Raw genomic sequence first — 13,167 nt, 5'->3', positions numbered from 1 at the left:
AGTGGGGTGTCCGTAATTATTCAGCCCCCTGAGCAATGTTCCCTCTAATTTTTCATGTGTCTGAGCGAACACACCTTGGACCACTGTGAGCAACAGCAGGCGTGTGCACTGTGGTCACGCCAGCATCGAATCCATCCAAGTTACATGGTTTATTAAAATAATCAAATTACAGCATTTACATTTATGTTAGACTACTTTTAATTAACTGCTTTAGCCCACTTACAATGAAAATTTAAAAAAAATTCTTGTTCATGACCTGTGTAGTATGTTAACACTATTGTAATAACTAACTTGAACTCCAATTTTGAAAACACAACTTTCTTTTCTTTGTTTTGTAAAGCTCTGACTTGTATTATGAGTATGAGTCTGTGGTCTGGGAGAGACTCCTGTAACTCCCTGTCTGCAAAATACAGTATATAATGACCAATGTTGGGCAATTAATTATATAGTTACTTCTTCAAAAAAGTAACTGAGTTATGCAAACAACAACGTTTTTTTGCAGCTGTTTACCTAAAAATGCAGCCAAGGCATTTTTTAAATAAACATTTCAAACTATTTACAGAACAATCAGCTGTTCTGCATCAAATCTGATGCCACACAAATTATGTGTGCCACTCCAAAATATAATTTCTGTCCACATAAAGGAGAACAACAGCCTGATACCTGCAGGCCTGACAACAGGAGATGTATCACTCCTGTAACACCTGTAATATTCAGTAGTCGCCTCATTGTTCTGACACACACAACAAAACTATTGACTACACTACACACTAACTACACAAGATTTGCGCTAAACGTCGCAAATCTGTCACATCTCAAAACACCGCCGTCACTCCTAAAAATTCCCCCCTTCCTAAACAACTAAATGCCATGTTGCGTATCACTTTTTGATTGGTCGGCATGGTACATTTTTCCACCAATAGGAAAGGGTGGGTGTTTTCTTGGTTTTGTTTTTGCTCACAGGCGGAGAGTGCTTTCGAGCGTTTTCCTTAGAAAACGCCGTTTTTACCGTTTGTCCCGCAGTAAATATAAACAACGATAGTATTCAGGAAGAAAGCCAAACATTGCAGATATTTTTATCATAGCTCTGGTTTTACGTGGCCTATCAACACAATTTAAAAACTGGTTTAAAGTCCACACTTTTTCCGTCAATTGTTCCGTCTGTCCTGCTCACATCTCCAATGGTTGTACACGTTGTCATTAACGTGGCTTCACTCCACATCAGCCACGCCGCTTTGCTAGCTAAAACACCGGTGTCGGCACATAAGGACGCTGTCATAGCCTGTCAACGACGTTGATTAGCTGCGTATATACGAATGTGAATCGCATTATTGGCTGGACTATGGGATAAGGTGGCATCGTTCTAATCCCATACGGGAGCAGCCAGTCACTTACTGACTAACACTGCAAAACAGAACTGTTAAAGTATTAATTTTAATTTCAGTTCAGGTGAGATTTTTTTTCTGTGCGCAATGCAGATTTTCTGTGCGCAGAGACCGTGCCAGCAGTGCGCAATTGCGCATGCGCGTTGCTTAGAGGGAAAATTGCCCCTGAGTCAATACTTTGTAGAACCACCTTTTGCTGCAATTACAGCTGCAGTCTTTTAGGGTATGTCTCTACCAGCTTTGCACATCTAGAGACTGAAATCCTTGCCCATTCTTCTTTGCAAAACAGCTCCAGCTCAGTCAGATTAGATGGACAGTGTTTGTGAACAGTAGTTGTCAGATCTTGCCACAGATTCTCGATTGGATTTAGATCTGGACTTTGACTGGGCTATTCTAACACATGGATATGCTTAGGCTACAAAAAGATTTCCCAAGCCTTGAACATCCAACGGAACCACTGTTCAAGCGATCATTCAGAAATGGAAGGAGTATGGCACAACTGTAAACCTACCAAGACAAGGCCGTCCACCTAAACTCACAGGCCGAACAAGGAGAGCACTGATCAGAAATGCAGCCAAGAGGCCCATGGTGACTCTGGACGAGCTGCAGAGATCTACAGCTCAGGTGGGGGAATCTGTCCATAGGACAACTATTAGTCGTGCACTGCACAAAGTTGGCCTTTATGGAAGAGTGGCAAGAAGAAAGCCATTGTTAACAGAAAACCATAAGAAGTCCCGTTTGCAGTTTGCCATAAGCCATGTGGGGGACACAGCAAACATGTGGAAGAAGGTGCTCTGGTCAGATGAGACCAAAATGAAACTTTTTGGCCAAAATGCAAAACGCTATGTGTGGCGAAAAACTAACACTGCACATCACTCTGAACACACCATCCCCACTGTCAAATATGGTGGTGGCAGCATCATGCTCTGGGGGTGCTTCTCTTCAGCAGGGACAGGGAAGCTGGTCAGAGTTGATGGGAAGACGGATGGAGCCAAATACAGGGCAATCTTGGAAGAAAACCTCTTGGAGTCTGCAAAAGACTTGAGACTGGGGCGGAGGTTCACCTTCCAGCAGGACAACGACCCTAAACATAAAGCCAGGGCAACAATGGAATGGTTTAAAACAAAACGTATCCATGTGTTAGAATAGCCCAGTCAAAGTCCAGATCTAAATCCAATCGAGAATCTGTGGCAAGATCTGTTACCTCTCTGTTACCCTAACCTTCTGGTAGAAATAGCATTTGTGGAAATGGATCTGATTTGGTCTACCTACTCATACCCATTCTCTGTGTCTGTAAACCCACCTTATACTGGTATATTTTGATAAACACACCACCACAGCAAACAAAAGGAAAAAGGAAGATCTTTTGTCACGGTTCGGGGTCTTTTTGACCCAGCATTTTCAGTTTCTTATGTTTTGGTATTCTTCTGTATTATGATTTATGTCCTGATTCTTTTGTTATCCTGTTTTGAATATTATATTCCATGTTTCAGTTTATTCTGGTTTAGGGTTTTGTTCTTAGGTTTTGTGTCTTGTGCCCTCGTGTTTAGTGTAGGTTTAGTTCAGGGAATACTTTAGTACTGGGAATGATGGTACAGCCTCCACAGAGCCCTGATCTCAACATCATCGAGTGTGTCTGGGATTACATGAAGAGAGAGAAGGATGTGAAGAAGCCTACATCCACAGAAGATCTGTGGTTAGTTCTCCAAGATGATTGGAACAACCTACCAGTCGAGTTCGTTCCAAAACTGTGTGCAAGTGTACCTAGAAGTATATGCTGTTTTGAAGGCAAAGGGTGGTCCCACCGAATATTGATTTGATTTAAAGTTCTCTTTTGTTCATTCACTGCATTTTGTTGATTGATGAAAATAAATGATTAACACTTCCATTTTTTAAATCATTCTTTGTTTCCAGCATTTTTTTTTGTTTAGGAAAGAAAAGAAAAAATACTATACAAAATAAAGGAAAATACAATAAACATTTCAATTATGATTTAGACACTACATAAAGTACAAGTTATTATCAAAACAGCATATTTTGCCACAAAGGTAGGATAACGACATTTCTGTTTAACTATAGTGTTATGAGGGTCTTGGTGGCCTCTCATAACAAGCCAAGGGGTGTGGGTGCAGCTTTATACTTCAAACACAACTTGGGATGAGAAGTGAAGATCCTTCACTTTTTTTATGACATGACATTATAAAGAATGTCGTTGTGATAGCTTGTCATAGGTACTGGCTGATAGATTATTTTGAATATGTACCACTTCTAGCCACTGGTGTCTATGTAACATCATTTTACCATGATGCGTTACATGGAACTCAAAGGATCTTTACTTATGCATCCCACAGTTATTTATTTTTTGCATTTAGCAGGGGGTGCTGTAATCATGCCACAGTAGTAAATTTAAAAGGATCACAAGATATTTGCATCAGAAATAAAATATTGTTATATTGTGGCTGCTAATGTTGATGTTTCACACTGAAGGAAGAGAGGGTGCAGGTGCACATGGAGGTTTATTGTGCTGAAACACAGCAAAACAGTGACGGCTTCCATTATAATAACTGACCTGCATTACTTTTGTCATGGATTATTTTGCCAGTCACCCGTATGTCTGAACTGCCACTGCCACCTACCTACTGGCGAAACTAAATATTGCCCTAATATCACATCAGGTGGGAACAAATGAGCTTTTCGCTCTGTGCTGATGCAAACTATTGTAACAACAAAAACAAAAACAAAAAAATTATGTGAGAAAAAAGGGATTCTATTTTTCCCAAACTTTTTTCACATGTTTGCTGTTATCAGTACATTTCTTTTGTACTACTAGACAGTGTTGATCAAGTTACTTGTAAAAAGTAATCAGTAACTAATTACTGATTACTTCCCCCCAAAAAGTAATCCAGCTACTTTACTGATTACTTATTTTCAAAAGTAATTAATTACTTAGTTACTTAGTTACTTTTTAAAAACACGATTTACAACCTAAATAGGTAATAAAGCGATAGATCTTTGAGCCCAATTCTACTTTTTCCTGCATAATCCATCATACAAAATGTAATCAAATGGAAAAGTCTCTTTTTAAAACTTGTTTTATTAGTTTTAATCTTTTAACTTTATGCATCAAGCAAAAAATAAATTATATGCAACATTCTCTGACTGGAAGAAATTTGTTTAACATTTAAACCTATTTTCTGCACATTCCAGCACATAAAATAAAATATTTTTTTGTGTTTACACTCACTCTTTCAAATAGATGCAAGTAAAACACAGCAGAAAATACATAAAATCAAAGCCTAGCGGTTCTGTTGCTCTATTTTCACCTGTAAAGCAGGAGTGGGGTAGGCGGAGGTTTACCCTGGTGCAGGTGTGCCGCGGCTCTCAGTGGAAGAATCCGCGAGTTTCTCTGTGACTTTCCCATTACGTCGTAGCGCACTCGGTGCTTGCTCGGAAGTTTAGGGGCTTTTTTCGCTGTAAAAAGAAGTTTTCTTCCCACGCACAACGGACACTAATGTTTTTGTCACTTTTTATGGAATCAAACTCAAAATAAGGTCAGTACTTCCACGCTTTAAACGCTGCATGCTCATACTCTCTCCCGCACTCGATATATTATCCATTGTTGATCTGCACACAGCTGTTGTCACGAACGTCGCACTCGCTTACGTCACTGTCATGAGACATTCTCGCAAAAAAAATCACGGTTTTAGTAACGCAGTAACGCAGCGTTCCTACGGGAAAGTAACGGTAATCTAATTACCGTTTTTGCAATAGTAATCCCTTACTTTACTCGTTACTTGAAAAAAGTAATCGGATTACAGTAACACGTTACTGCCCATCTCTGCTACTAGATATACCTATCCCTGAGTAACAATTATGGTTACACATACTTCTGACATCTGTTCAATGAAACATTTCCCACACTATGTTACATTCAGCAAATTAAAACTCATAGTAGAAGCTAATCATGATTCATGTTGTGCCAAGTAATTTTTCTCCCTCAAGGTTAGTAAACAAGTTCATCATATTACTATGAATTTTCGACTGTAACCAGACTCAATATTTGGACAACAATACACTAGTCTGTTACCACACTTAAATTTGTTTACATATTGAGGCACTTTTACAGATGGTCATCACCATCATATGTTCAGCCACACCATTCTGTCCATTGTCTTTTGGTGGTGTGTTTGCTCTATTCTGCTTGTCACAATGTTCATGTTAACCCTCTGGGGTCTAGGGTATAATTGGCCGTTTTTGACTACTTTTGATTTTACCTCTATATTTCACTTTTAAAAACTGTTTATCTTGCTGTCCTTGGTATCATTATTTTCAGCACAACCTCAAATATCTGAAATTTGAGTTATTTATTTCATTTTGACATACTATATTAGCACAATTGATCTAAATTCAGACAAAAATTAAAAATCAGAGTAGAAAAAATTATATTTTTATATCTGTAAAAACCACAAACATGTTTAAAGAATCATTTTCATAACTTGAAATGCAAATAGAAATTGTACATTTCTGAAAATTATGCACAAGTTTTTCAAACAAAGTTATATGGTACTATTTACCTAAAAATACAGCCAAGGCCTCAGGAGTTTTTTATATAACCATTTAAAACTATTTACAGAACAATCAGGTGTTCTGCATCAAATAAGAATACACACAAATTATTTGTGCCACTCCAAAAAAATAGTTCGTGTCCACTATAAGACAGAGGAGAACACCACAGGCCTAAACCCTGCAGGTCTGACAACAGGAGGTGTATCAGTCCTCTTTTCCATGTGGAGACGGTGTTTACATCGGAATCTGCCTTTGGTGGCTTTTTTGGAGCAAATGTGACATTCACTAGTATAACTGACACACAAAACAAAACATTGACTACACAACACTTTAACTATAGCCTCCAAACACGCTAAACGTCACTAATGTCTCACATGTGAAAACTCGCTCTCTCTCTTTCTTTCACTCGCCCACTTTCTCTCACGGGCATCACTCCTAAAACTTCCCCCTCTTCCTAAACAACCAAGTCCCACATTTGCCACATCATTTTTTTGATTGGTTGAAATGGCACACTTTAACACCAATAGGGAAGGGGTGTTTTTTCTTTTTCCACTCGCCAGCGGAGAGTGTTTGCTAGCGCTGTCCTTAGAAAACAGTGTTTTTACCATTTCTTCCCGCTGTAAACACCACTGTTTTGTTCAGAAAAAAACATTGCGTGTATTTTTTATCATAACTCTGCTTTTACATGGCCTATCGACACAATTTAAAGACTGGTAAATAGTTTGACCCAAGTTTATATGGAGACTCTGAGTTGCTGCATCTTGTAGCTGTTTCCTCTTAAATTGGTCATGTGATCTTGACGCGCCGGTGCATCCGTCGACCCCAGAGGGTTAATGTCTTTATTCTGGATCAGTTTCTTATTACTGTCTCTCACACCTTGCTGGTATATATCTTCAGGCCACCAAGGCCTCCACAGTCCCTGGGTGCAAATAGCTCCCGTTTTAATATTGTCCATATCAGCTTGTCTGACTGTGGGTTGTCCTAACACGTCATATGTCAGCAGTTTGGGCTGGTGTCGCTCTCTCTTGGGGTGTTTGAGGACAGGTGACAACACTTGTTCACTGTTTGAGTCACTGTTTCCTTGCTCATCTTGTTGTTCATCTGATATTTGCTCATCTTGTGACTCCTGTTGGTTGTAATGTTGCTCTGTTGTCTGCAACTCAGGATCATGTACCTTTCTGTTGTCCTGTAAGAAAGGGACAACAGAAAGGCGATTACATAAAGAGACAGAGAGATGTGAGGAAGCCTACATCCACAGAAGCGGTTTGAGGCTTTCCCAGTTGTTGTTCACCCACCTCAGATTTCAGGGTTTGAGGGACAACCTTCAGACAACCTCACCCTCATCTTCACTCTTTATGTCCTCGTCTTGCTGTAGTAGATGTTGTTGAACTTCTCCCCCCTTTTGTCTTAGGCTTTTACGTCTTTTGTTTTGCTCCTGTCTGTGTGGTTTTTCTACAGGTAGGCTGTCACATGGAAGCAACAGGTTCCTGTGTACTGTGCGGCTTTTTCCTCCACTCTCTGGCTTGATCTCATAAACTGGGATGTCAGGGCTTTTTTGACTCACCACCACATACACTGTGTCCTCCCAGTATGACCAAAGCTTGCCTGGGCCTCCTTGCTCTTTGAGGCAGGACACTGTTCCCTGGGTGATGTTGAGCTCCGTAGATCTGACGGTTTATCTCTTGAAGCTTCTTTTTGGGCTGCCATAGATGCAGTCTCATAGGCCTCCTTCATTCGGGGTTGCCATTTTGTCACATACTCCACGTAGCTTAATTGCTGTTCCTGTGAAGGCAAGTTGAACAAGATGTCTATAGGAAGTCTCGGAGTACGGCCAAACAACAAATAGTACAGGGAAAATCCTGTAGCCTCATTCCGAGTGCAGTTCTAGGCGTACACTACTTTTGCCAGTGACTCCTTCCAGTCTGCCTTTTCAAGGTCAGTTAGTGTTCTCAACATGGACAATAAAGTTCTGTTGAAACGCTCCACTTGCCCATTTCCTTGTGGATGATATGGGGTAGTGTGAGAGCCACGTAGACCACAGACTTTTTGCAGCTGGGAAAACATGTGATTCTCAAATTCCCTGCCCATGTCATGGTGGATTCGTGCTGGGAAAGCAAAGTTCAGAGCAAAGTGATTGAAGACCTTATCCATATATACTATAGGACCTATAGTAGGACAGGAATCCTAGGAGCCGACTCAGTTCCCCTACTGTGGATGGTGGTTTATTTCTGAGAGCTTGTACAGAAACTATTTCCGCTGGGTCCATGGTATATCCCTCTTCAGACACCATCCGACCAAGGAAACATACCTTTCTCTTGAAAATGTCACATTTCTGTGGGCTGAGTTTGATACCATGTTTTTGGTATCTCTGTAGGACGGCTCTGATGTGTTCAGGATCAGTATCAAATGAAGGAGAGTGGACTAGGTTGTCGTCCAAATATGGCTGACAGATTACATCCCGCAGGCCCCTTAAACAGTCCTCCATGCTCCGCTGAACTCTGCGGGGCTGAGCTGAGGCCAAAGGGTATGCAGTTACACTGGTATAAGCCCCAAGGTGTGATGAAGGCTGTCAGGGTCCAGGAACCCCTGATGGTATGCTTTCCCCTGATCAAGAACAGAGAACCAGGAGCTGCCATGAAAGGAATCTAGCATGTCCTGAATTCTGGGAATTGGGTGCCTGTCTGGTACTGACTTCTGGTTGAGTTCCCTGTAATCACAACACAGTCTCAGTTCACCTGACTTTTTCCAAACGCAGACAACTGGAGATGAGTAGGGTGACCTGGACTCTGAAATCCACCCATGGTTCAGCAGATCTTGAAGATAGTCTTTTACCTCTTGGTGCAGAGGTTTTGGCATGGATATGTAGGTCTTTCAAACAGGTGTTGTGTCATGCAATGTGATGTGCATGTTTAAAATGGGGATGCACCCAACATCTTTATCATCATAAGCAAAAGCATGACATTCCTCTCTTTACAGCTGTCTCAGAGTTTGTTGTTCATTTTCACTGAGATGGTCCAACTTAACTGGAGGGTCCCATTTAACCATTAGATGTGTCGCTTGTCAATTTGTTGCTGTTTGGCTCTTTGGGTGCAGTTTCAGTGCGTATAGAGTCATTTTGTGGTGCTTGTTGATGCGAGATGTTTTGCACAGAGAACCCCTGGGACCTGGATAATGAGTGGGCTACTGTGGGTCCTGGCTCAGTAGCCCCCTCTAGTTTCCCTGGGTGATCCTAGCCTGTCTACACCCTCAAGACAGGTTGCCCTCCTGATTTTTAACATATGGAAAACTTGCTAAACTTTATCAGACTGTGTCACAGGGATTCTGCCACTCCTTGATTTAGGCCAATTAAAGATCTGACGAGCTCGCTGGAGCAGCTGTTGGAATCGAGTAGGGAAATCCTTTACATGGAGGTAAACCAGGGGAGTCAAAACACTGTTCAAACACACAATTCCACGACTTATTTGATGAGCCCCAAAGACTCCCTCATCCCAATCTGGACATTTCCCCTGTTTTGACAAAACTCTTGAATAAAGGCTGAGGTTCTTGAAAATATGATAGGGGATGTAACAAACCGAGAAGAGAAGGCTCAAGATGAATAACAACTTTAACACTCGTTTTTTCACCACCTCCTTTATGGTATTTGCATGAGAGAGAACTAGAGTCACGTGTCCATAGCAGCCAAGTAAAATAAGGAGTGGCATAACAAACCCAGTCAATGTCCAACCCACACTGTATTTCAGATAATCCTCCACATACTCGTTAGAGGTGGTATGGTAGCATTTTTCAGTTTGATTTGGTGAGTTTTTCGTCCCATCACTTTCAGTGGATGGACAATAGCCAGGTACCTGTACACACTTGTGAGGAATCGAATGTTGCCGTATAAATTCAAATTGAAGCAGAATCTTGTGATCTTGCAGAAGGCATCTCCAAATATCCATTTACTGTCCATAAAGTAGTACGCTGACAAAAATGGGAGTGGTAGCAGGAATAAAAAATTAGCAACTCCAAGGTTCAGAAGGAACAGATTGATGTGTCGAAATTTCTTTTTTTTCTGCAGCAGAGACTTTAGTCCCAATCCATTTCTCCCAGACCAACAATGATAACAAAGGCATAAATGGCAGGTAGAATTTTGTGTTCATGGAATCTAAAGTTGACTGAAGTACAGGAACTGTTAGTCTTTGTGCTTCTAAAGCAAAAATCTGCACAATCTCCCCCCTTCATGGAAAGTTATGTGTCATGAAAGTGAAAGAAAACATGCCCTATTTTCTTTTTTTACAATTTATACGTAATTTTCAACCTAGAAACCCTGCCCTGTGGCGAGACGCTCCATAAGTCTGACTGTGTGTGAGTACGTTAACTAATAACTAGGAGTGTATGAGGCTCACAGTGCACAGAGACCTATATGTCTCTGTGCACTGTGAGGCTGTTGTAAATGTGCTCCCGTTAATCACATATGTGTGTGCATGATCGTGCTGTGTGTAGAAATAGAGGGTGTTGTTTGTGGTTGCATAGGGAAACGGGTGATCCATGCAGTGAAAGAAAGAAGGGGGTAAAAACAAACAAGGAAAAGGGTGAGCTGGAGGGATTAAAGAGAAGCCTGAGAGAGAGAGAGAAAAATAAAAATTAAAAAAATAAATAAACCAGAAACATTGCAGTTCAGGTGTTAGCGGAGAGTGACGGTGTTTTAGCTGCTATGGAATCACACTGAATTAGCGTTCTGTGATTCTTCAAATGCACTACACCAACAATTTCATACACACCCTGGTGTGTAATTTAAGATATAAGTGATTTCTAAAAGTAAATACTCTACTGTAAACATGAAGTTGACAGTAGACCGACAGTGAATGTCCTTCTCCTTGTCTTTGTCTAAAAGGCTAGCAGTCAGTATTAACACATGTAAATCTCATTTTAGCAAATGATATATGATGATATATGAAAAAAAAAACCCACCCATCTCGTCCCTGCGGGTGATTTTATCCTTCAAGCTCGGGTCCTCTACCAGAGGCCTGGGAGCTTGAGGGTCCTGCGCAGTATCTTAGCTGTTCCCAGGACTGGGCTCTTCTGGACAGAGATCTCCGATGTTGTTCCCGGGATCTGCTGGAGCCACTCGCCTAGCTTGGGAGTCACCGCACCTAGTGCTCCGATTACCACGGGGACCACCGTTACCTTCACCCTCCACATCCTCTCGAGCTCTTCTCTGAGCCCTTGGTATTTCTCCAGCTTCTCGTGTTCCTTCTTCCTGATATTGCTGTCATTCGGAACCGCTACATCGATCACTACGGCCGTCTTCTTCTGTTTGTCTACCACCACTATGTCCGGTTGGTTAGCCACCACCATTTTGTCCGTCTGTATCTGGAACTCCCACAGGATCTTAGCTCGGTCATTCTCTATCACCCTTGGGGGCATCTCCCATTTTGACCTCGGAACTTCCAGGTTATACTCGGCACAGATGTTCCTGTACACTATGCCGGCCACTTGGTTATGGCGCTCCATGTATGCCTTGCCTGCTAGCATCTTGCACCCTGCTGTTATGTGCTGGATTGTCTCAGGGGCATCTTTACACAGCCTGCACCTGGGGTCTTGCCTGGTGTGATAGACCCCAGCCTCTATGGATCTTGTGCTCAGAGCTTGTTCCTGTGCTGCCATGATTAGTGCCTCCGTGCTGTCTTTCAGTCCAGCTTTGTCCAGCCACTGGTAGGATTTCTGGATATCAGCCACCTCCGCTATCTGCCGGTTGTACATACCGTGCAGGGGCCTGTCCTTCCATGATGGTTCCTCGCCTTCCTCCTCTTTCTTGGGTTTCTGCTGCCTGAGGTATTCACTGAGCACGCTGTCAGTTGGGGCCATCTTTGTGATGTATTCGTGGATGTTTCTTGTCTCATCCTGGACTGTGGTGCTGACACTCACCAGTCCCCGGCCTCTTTCCTTCCGCTTAGCGTACAGCCTCAGGGTGCTGGACTTGGGGTGAAACCCTCCATGCATGGTCAGGAGCTTTCTTGTCTTTATGTCAGTGGCTTCTATCTCCTCCTTTGGCCAGCCTATTACCCCAGCAGGGTACCTGATCACAGGCAGGGCGTAGGTGTTGATGGCCCGGATCTTGTTCTTACCGTTTAGCTGACTCCTCAGGACTTGCCTGACCCTCTGCAGGTACTTGGTGGTTGCAGCTTTCCTAGCGGCCTCTTCATGGTTCCCATTTGCCTGCGGGATCCCCAGGTACTTGTAACTGTCCTCTATGTCTGCAATGTTGCCTTCTGGTAGTTCAATCCCCTCAGTTCTGACTACCTTCCCTCTCTTTGTTACCATCCGACTACACTTCTCCAGTCCGAACGACATTCCAATGTCATTGCTGTATAGCCTGGTAGTGTGGATCAGTGAATCGATGTCTCGTTCACTCTTGGCATACAGCTTGATGTCATCCATGTACAGGAGGTGGCTGACAACCGCTCCGTTCCGTAGTCGGTATCCGTAGCCAGTCTTGTTAATGATCTCGCTGAGGGGGTTCAGGCCTATGCAGAACAGCAGTGGGGACAGAGCATCTCCTTGGTAGATCCCGCACTTGATGGTGACTTGTGCTATGGGCTTGGAGTTGGCCTCTAATGTTGTACGCCACATCCCCACTGAGTTCCTGATGAAGGCTCTTAGGGTCCTGTTGATCTTGTACAATTCTAGGCATTCCAGTATCCAGCTGTGGGGCATTGAGTCGTAGGCCTTCTTGTAATCAATCCAGGCAGTGCACAGGTTGGTCAGTCTGGTCTTGCAGTCTCGGCTGACTGTTCTGTCTACCAGTAGCTGGTGTTTTGCACCTCTGGTATTCTTGGTATTCTGGTATATGTATATATATATATATATATGTATATATCTATATATATATATATATATATATATATACATATATATTGTAGCGGGTCAGGGCTGTTTGGGTTTTGTTTGACAGCTGTGTTCTGTTGTTACAGGCGGCAGCGTTATGTTGCCATGGTTACCATGTGACGCGCACTCTCTGCGACTGTGTGTTTTCTGGTGAGAGAGCGCCTTTTTGTTGTTGTTACGCTAGAGCTGCGCCGAGCGGCTGTGTTAGCGTGGTGTGTTCGTTGTTGAATGCTAATAAACGGCTGTGCTCCCTGGCTAACTCTGCGGGGAGCAAGACCAAACGTTACCTCTGTCTCCTCCTTGTCTGAGCTCGCCTCAATATATTAGGGGTGCAACGATACACAAAATT

General features: G+C 42.5%; 1 pseudogene; it reads right to left on the bottom strand.

The window, feature by feature from the left end:
* Nucleotides 1-9,241: 9,241 nt before the first annotated feature.
* On the bottom strand, nt 9,242-10,172 carry LOC134618393 (P2Y purinoceptor 1-like; annotated as a pseudogene).
* Nucleotides 10,173-13,167: the final 2,995 nt, after the last annotated feature.

The sequence above is a fragment of the Pelmatolapia mariae genome, linkage group LG20, assembly GCF_036321145.2.
Source record: "Pelmatolapia mariae isolate MD_Pm_ZW linkage group LG20, Pm_UMD_F_2, whole genome shotgun sequence".
Taxonomy (NCBI): Eukaryota; Metazoa; Chordata; class Actinopteri; order Cichliformes; family Cichlidae; genus Pelmatolapia; species Pelmatolapia mariae.
Note: the sequence above shows the minus strand (reverse complement) of the source record. Positions and strands in the feature narration are given on the sequence as shown.